The following is a 6,813-nucleotide window of genomic DNA, read 5'->3' on the forward strand; positions in this document are numbered from 1 at the left end:
GTAGTGCCAGTCATAGATGTCCCCTGTAGTGCCAGTCATAGATGTTCCCTGTAGTGCCAGTCATAGATGTCCCCCGTAGTGCCAGTCTTAGATGTCCCCTGTAGTGCAAGTCATAGATGTCCCCTATAGTGCCAGTCATAGATGTCCCCTATAGTGCCAGTCATAGATGTCCCCTATAGTGCCAGTCATAGATGTCCCCTATAGTGCCAGTCATAGATGTCCCCTATAGTGCCAGTCATAGATGTCCCCCGTAGTGCCAGTCTTAGATGTCCCCTGTAGTGCAAGTCATAGATGTCCCCTGTAGTGCCAGTCATAGATGTCTCCCATAGTGCCAGTCATAGATGTCCCCTGTAGTGCCAGTCATAGATGTCTCCCATAGTGCCAGTCATAGATGTCCCCCGTAGTGCCAGTCTTAGATGTCCCCTGTAGTGCAAGTCATAGATGTCCCCTATAGTGCCAGTCATAGATGTCCCCTGTAGTGCCAGTCATAGATGTCCCCTATAGTGCCAGTCATAGATGTCCCCTATAGTGCCAGTCATAGATGTCCCCTATAGTGCCAGTCATAGATGTCCCTGTAGTGCCAGTCTTAGATGTCCCCTGTAGTGCCAGTCATAGATGTCCCCTGTAGTGCCAGTCATAGATGTCCCCTGTAGTGCCAGTCATAGATGTCCCCTGTAGTGCCAGTCATAGATGTCTCCCATAGTGCCAGTCATAGATGTCCCCTGTAGTGCCAGTCATAGATGTCCCCTATAGTGCCAGTCATAGATGTCCCCTGTAGTGCCAGTCATAGATGTCCCCTATAGTGCCAGTCATAGATGTCCCCTATAGTGCCAGTCATAGATGTCCCCTATAGTGCCAGTCATAGATGTCCCCTATAGTGCCAGTCATAGATGTCCCCTGTAGTGCCAGTCATAGATGTCCCCTGTAGTGCCAGTCATAGATGTCTCCCATAGTGCCAGTCATAGATGTCCCCTGTAGTGCCAGTCATAGATGTCCCCTATAGTGCCAGTCATAGATGTCCCCTGTAGTGCCAGTCATAGATGTCCCCTATAGTGCCAGTCATAGATGTCCCCTATAGTGCCAGTCATAGATGTCCCCTATAGTGCCAGTCATAGATGTCCCCTATAGTGCCAGTCATAGATGTCCCCTGTAGTGCCAGTCATAGATGTCCCCTGTAGTGCCAGTCATAGATGTCTCCCATAGTGCCAGTCATAGATGTCCCCTGTAGTGCCAGTCATAGATGTCCCCTATAGTGCCAGTCATAGATGTCTCCCATAGTGCCAGTCATAGATGTCCCCTGTAGTGCCAGTCATAGATGTCCCCTATAGTGCCAGTCATAGATGTCCCCTATAGTGCCAGTCATAGATGTCCCCTGTAGTGCCAGTCATAGATGTCCCCTATAGTGCCAGTCATAGATGTCCCCTATAGTGCCAGTCATAGATGTCCCCTATAGTGCCAGTCATAGATGTCCCCTATAGTGCCAGTCATAGATGTCTCCTATAGTGCCAGTCATAGATGTCCCCTGTAGTGCCAGTCTTAGATGTCCCCTGTAGTGCAAGTCATAGATGTCCCCCGTAGTGCCAGTCTTAGATGTCCCCTGTAGTGCAAGTCATAGATGTACCCTGTAGTGCCAGTCATAGATGTCCCCTGTAGTGCCAGTCATAGATGTCCCCTGTAGTGCAAGTCATAGATGTCCCCTATAGTGCCAGTCATAGATGTCCCCCGTAGTGCCAGTCTTAGATGTCCCCTGTAGTGCAAGTCATAGATGTCCCCCGTAGTGCCAGTCTTAGATGTCCCCTGTAGTGCAAGTCATAGATGTACCCTGTAGTGCCAGTCATAGATGTCCCCTGTAGTGCCAGTCATAGATGTCCCCCGTAGTGCCAGTCTTAGATGTCCCCTGTAGTGCCAGTCATAGATGTCCCCTGTAGTGCCAGTCATAGATGTCCCCTGTAGTGCCAGTCATAGATGTCCCCCGTAGTGCCAGTCTTAGATGTCCCCTGTAGTGCAAGTCATAGATGTCCCCTATAGTGCCAGTCATAGATGTCCCCTATAGTGCCAGTCATAGATGTCCCCTATAGTGCCAGTCATAGATGTCCCCTATAGTGCCAGTCATAGATGTCCCCTATAGTGCCAGTCATAGATGTCCCCCGTAGTGCCAGTCTTAGATGTCCCCTGTAGTGCAAGTCATAGATGTCCCCTGTAGTGCCAGTCATAGATGTCTCCCATAGTGCCAGTCATAGATGTCCCCTGTAGTGCCAGTCATAGATGTCTCCCATAGTGCCAGTCATAGATGTCCCCTGTAGTGCCAGTCTTAGATGTCCCCTGTAGTGCAAGTCATAGATGTCCCCTATAGTGCCAGTCATAGATGTCCCCTGTAGTGCCAGTCATAGATGTCCCCTATAGTGCCAGTCATAGATGTCCCCTATAGTGCCAGTCATAGATGTCCCCCGTAGTGCCAGTCTTAGATGTCCCCTGTAGTGCCAGTCATAGATGTCCCCTGTAGTGCCAGTCATAGATGTCCCCTGTAGTGCCAGTCATAGATGTCCCCTGTAGTGCCAGTCATAGATGTCTCCCATAGTGCCAGTCATAGATGTCCCCTGTAGTGCCAGTCATAGATGTCCCCTATAGTGCCAGTCATAGATGTCCCCTGTAGTGCCAGTCATAGATGTCTCCTATAGTGCCAGTCATAGATGTCCCCTGTAGTGCCAGTCTTAGATGTCCCCTGTAGTGCAAGTCATAGATGTCCCCCGTAGTGCCAGTCTTAGATGTCCCCTGTAGTGCAAGTCATAGATGTACCCTGTAGTGCCAGTCATAGATGTCCCCTGTAGTGCCAGTCATAGATGTCCCCTGTAGTGCAAGTCATAGATGTCCCCTATAGTGCCAGTCATAGATGTCCCCTATAGTGCCAGTCATAGATGTCCCCTATAGTGCCAGTCATAGATGTCCCCCGTAGTGCCAGTCTTAGATGTCCCCTGTAGTGCCAGTCATAGATGTCCCCTGTAGTGCCAGTCATAGATGTCCCCTGTAGTGCCAGTCATAGATGTCCCCCGTAGTGCCAGTCTTAGATGTCCCCTGTAGTGCAAGTCATAGATGTCCCCTATAGTGCCAGTCATAGATGTCCCCTATAGTGCCAGTCATAGATGTCCCCTATAGTGCCAGTCATAGATGTCCCCTATAGTGCCAGTCATAGATGTCCCCCGTAGTGCCAGTCTTAGATGTCCCCTGTAGTGCAAGTCATAGATGTCCCCTGTAGTGCCAGTCATAGATGTCTCCCATAGTGCCAGTCATAGATGTCCCCTGTAGTGCCAGTCATAGATGTCTCCCATAGTGCCAGTCATAGATGTCCCCCGTAGTGCCAGTCTTAGATGTCCCCTGTAGTGCAAGTCATAGATGTCCCCTATAGTGCCAGTCATAGATGTCCCCTGTAGTGCCAGTCATAGATGTCCCCTATAGTGCCAGTCATAGATGTCCCCTATAGTGCCAGTCATAGATGTCCCCCGTAGTGCCAGTCTTAGATGTCCCCTGTAGTGCCAGTCATAGATGTCCCCTGTAGTGCCAGTCATAGATGTCCCCTGTAGTGCCAGTCATAGATGTCCCCTGTAGTGCCAGTCATAGATGTCTCCCATAGTGCCAGTCATAGATGTCCCCTGTAGTGCCAGTCATAGATGTCCCCTATAGTGCCAGTCATAGATGTCCCCTGTAGTGCCAGTCATAGATGTCCCCTATAGTGCCAGTCATAGATGTCCCCTATAGTGCCAGTCATAGATGTCCCCTATAGTGCCAGTCATAGATGTCCCCTATAGTGCCAGTCATAGATGTCCCCTATAGTGCCAGTCATAGATGTCCCCTGTAGTGCCAGTCATAGATGTCCCCTGTAGTGCCAGTCATAGATGTCCCCTATAGTGCCAGTCATAGATGTCCCCTATAGTGCCAGTCATAGATGTCCCCTATAGTGCCAGTCATAGATGTCCCCTATAGTGCCAGTCATAGATGTCCCCTATAGTGCCAGTCATAGATGTCCCCTGTAGTGCCAGTCATAGATGTCTCCCATAGTGCCAGTCATAGATGTCCCCTATAGTGCCAGTCATAGATGTCCCCTATAGTGCCAGTCATAGATGTCCCCTATAGTGCCAGTCATAGATGTCCCCTGTAGTGCCAGTCATAGATGTCCCCTATAGTGCCAGTCATAGATGTCCCCTATAGTGCCAGTCATAGATGTCCCCTATAGTGCCAGTCATAGATGTCCCCTATAGTGCCAGTCATAGATGTCCCCTATAGTGCCAGTCATAGATGTCCCCTATAGTGCCAGTCATAGATGTCCCCTGTAGTGCCAGTCATAGATGTCCCCTATAGTGCCAGTCATAGATGTCCCCTATAGTGCCAGTCATAGATGTCCCCTATAGTGCCAGTCATAGATGTCCCCTATAGTGCCAGTCATAGATGTCCCCTGTAGTGCAAGTCATAGATGTCCCCCGTAGTGCCAGTCTTAGATGTCCCCTGTAGTGCAAGTCATAGATGTACCCTGTAGTGCCAGTCATAGATGTCCCCTGTAGTGCCAGTCATAGATGTCCCCTGTAGTGCAAGTCATAGATGTCCCCTATAGTGCCAGTCATAGATGTCCCCTATAGTGCCAGTCATAGATGTCCCCTATAGTGCCAGTCATAGATGTCCCCCGTAGTGCCAGTCTTAGATGTCCCCTGTAGTGCCAGTCATAGATGTCCCCTGTAGTGCCAGTCATAGATGTCCCCTGTAGTGCCAGTCATAGATGTCCCCCGTAGTGCCAGTCTTAGATGTCCCCTGTAGTGCAAGTCATAGATGTCCCCTATAGTGCCAGTCATAGATGTCCCCTATAGTGCCAGTCATAGATGTCCCCTATAGTGCCAGTCATAGATGTCCCCTATAGTGCCAGTCATAGATGTCCCCTATAGTGCCAGTCATAGATGTCCCCCGTAGTGCCAGTCTTAGATGTCCCCTGTAGTGCAAGTCATAGATGTCCCCTGTAGTGCCAGTCATAGATGTCTCCCATAGTGCCAGTCATAGATGTCCCCTGTAGTGCCAGTCATAGATGTCTCCCATAGTGCCAGTCATAGATGTCCCCCGTAGTGCCAGTCTTAGATGTCCCCTGTAGTGCAAGTCATAGATGTCCCCTATAGTGCCAGTCATAGATGTCCCCTGTAGTGCCAGTCATAGATGTCCCCTATAGTGCCAGTCATAGATGTCCCCTATAGTGCCAGTCATAGATGTCCCCCGTAGTGCCAGTCTTAGATGTCCCCTGTAGTGCCAGTCATAGATGTCCCCTGTAGTGCCAGTCATAGATGTCCCCTGTAGTGCCAGTCATAGATGTCCCCTGTAGTGCCAGTCATAGATGTCTCCCATAGTGCCAGTCATAGATGTCCCCTGTAGTGCCAGTCATAGATGTCCCCTATAGTGCCAGTCATAGATGTCCCCTGTAGTGCCAGTCATAGATGTCCCCTATAGTGCCAGTCATAGATGTCCCCTATAGTGCCAGTCATAGATGTCCCCTATAGTGCCAGTCATAGATGTCCCCTATAGTGCCAGTCATAGATGTCCCCTGTAGTGCCAGTCATAGATGTCCCCTGTAGTGCCAGTCATAGATGTCTCCCATAGTGCCAGTCATAGATGTCCCCTGTAGTGCCAGTCATAGATGTCCCCTATAGTGCCAGTCATAGATGTCCCCTATAGTGCCAGTCATAGATGTCCCCTATAGTGCCAGTCATAGATGTCCCCTATAGTGCCAGTCATAGATGTCCCCTATAGTGCCAGTCATAGATGTCCCCTGTAGTGCCAGTCATAGATGTCTCCCATAGTGCCAGTCATAGATGTCCCCTATAGTGCCAGTCATAGATGTCCCCTGTAGTGCCAGTCATAGATGTCCCCTATAGTGCCAGTCATAGATGTCCCCTATAGTGCCAGTCATAGATGTCCCCTGTAGTGCCAGTCATAGATGTCCCCTATAGTGCCAGTCATAGATGTCCCCTATAGTGCCAGTCATAGATGTCTCCTACAGTACTAGTCACAGATTTTCCATATACAACCAGCCATAGATCTTCTCCATAGTACCAGTCACATCTATTCCCTATAGTACCAGTCTCATATACTCCTCCTATGCCAGTGCGAGGGGACCCAGTTCAGAGGTCAGTATATTACATGTACTATGGCAGTGTGACCCCGGGGCAGGTTCACAGCACTGTATATGTGGACACACTCTCTCCTAGTTAATAAGTTCTCTGTCTCGCTCGGGGCTGCCGTCTCTTTCCAGCTGTGGGTCTCGCATCTCTCACTTCATCTTCATCTTGTTTTCCAGAAACCAGTGAAACCCAGAAAATCCAGGTCTCCTGATAGGTGAGTGTCACCTGCACCCCAATATATCCTGAGGTAGTATCACACAGGAATGGCTTAGATACACAGTTCAGTAGACAGTAGCACATATGATGGGATTAGATACATGTGACCAATAACTGCAATGTCATGTGACTTGTGAAGCAGAATCGGCGCTCACCGGGGCACTGCTGTCACCTCATACAGCCGATCGGTGGGCGGTCAAACCCCAACAATACACTACTGATACCCTGTCCTAAGAAGAGCCAGCAGAGCTGCCATTCAGGAGTCCAGGAAAGCTAAGTGACAACTCCTGTGAGAACTGTCATGTTGGCCATATTGCGTGTCAACCAACTTTGCCACAGAAAAATATAACTAATAAATGGTCAACATTTTTCCTATCGTATAACAATGGAGAAATGCTCTGGGTGTTTCTGGCTGAGGAAGAGTTAATAGGTTGTATGTAGGAAGTTC

Source organism: Leptodactylus fuscus, chromosome 5, assembly GCF_031893055.1.
Source record: "Leptodactylus fuscus isolate aLepFus1 chromosome 5, aLepFus1.hap2, whole genome shotgun sequence".
In the NCBI taxonomy this organism is placed as follows: domain Eukaryota; kingdom Metazoa; phylum Chordata; class Amphibia; order Anura; family Leptodactylidae; genus Leptodactylus; species Leptodactylus fuscus.